Raw genomic sequence first — 1,360 nt, 5'->3', positions numbered from 1 at the left:
AAAATTTTAGAATCTACAAAATCTCACAATAGGCAACCACATACAAGTAGTACAACAACGTTCATTTCGATACGATAACGATTTCCTCCTTGTGTTTTTCTATTAAAAAACCATTGTGTTAATTTCTTCCCTCAAAGTTTCAAAACAATGTTGTGAGTGTTTTTTGTCAAGAACAGTTTGACATTTATAATACTAGTATTAAATATGTCATTAATATATTAAATATTACTATAATATAATATATTATAATTAAAAGGCTAAATTGCACTTATATTTGTTTCTCCAAAAGACATTTATATACCCTAAGCTACAAAACAGAGCAACTACATACCTTGTTGACCCTATAGTTTTGATGATGATTTAACAAACAATTTATTACTAATAAGTTTTCTAGTGTTTTGTGTTTTTGTTCTCTTTTCAGGTATTTCAACACGCGTCATTAAAGCGTTAAAGATTCAAGTTCATCTGCGTGAATTTACCTAGGTATTTGTTTAGTTTACTTACATATATTGTATGATGATATCTAAGCTCAATATATATACACTTAACACGATTTTTGACATTTTCTATCATATAGATGATTTTTTATTAAACGTTGATAAAATATCTTTATCTCTTGTTTACATCTCTCTCATACTTTATTATATACATATAATATATGCACAATATATATATGAATATTTACAAGTCCTATATCATCTTTCACTTTCATAAAAATACAGGTTTTCTAAGCATTTTTCAAAAACAGATAGTTTTCACAAACGAAATTTGTTTTTCCAAAAATTCCTTTTCAAACATGTTCATTTCATCATTTATAAACTTTCCCCAAAGTTTCACTATTTTTGGATATGAATTGATATTTTTAACGAATTTTCAAAACTGCCCAAAACCTGTCATTTTACCCATATCAGTTTTCGGTCGACCGATACGGTCGACCGAAGGTTGTCTGTTTTCTGAGAAATTTTCAAGTGTTTTCCGATCGACCGGAATTTCCGTCGGTCGACCGAAATTTCCATTCGGTCGACCGAAATTTACGTCGGTCGACCGAAATTTACGTCAGTCGACCGCCAGCTTTAAAACATTATTTTCTCAGGTTTTTGAACTAATCGGTCGACCGTATCGGTCGACCGACGAGTTGACAAACTGAGCCTAACGGCTAGTTTTTCAAATGGGCTTTTTGGTCTTTCACCTATTTCTAGCTGTTGTATTGGGTGCTATATATACCCTATTGCTGCTCTTCTTCTCTATCAATCAAGAAATCCAAGTTTACTGTTTAGCAAGATATTAATCACGTTTAAGAGCTGTTTAAGAAGTGTTTCGTTAATCTGTTTTCAAGAGAAAGTTTTCTACAACAAGAAGA

Source organism: Asparagus officinalis, chromosome 4 (assembly GCF_001876935.1).
Source record: "Asparagus officinalis chromosome 4, Aspof.V1, whole genome shotgun sequence".
Classification (NCBI taxonomy): domain Eukaryota; kingdom Viridiplantae; phylum Streptophyta; class Magnoliopsida; order Asparagales; family Asparagaceae; genus Asparagus; species Asparagus officinalis.
The sequence above is the reverse complement of the archived record's forward strand: the minus strand, read 5'-3'. Positions refer to the sequence as shown.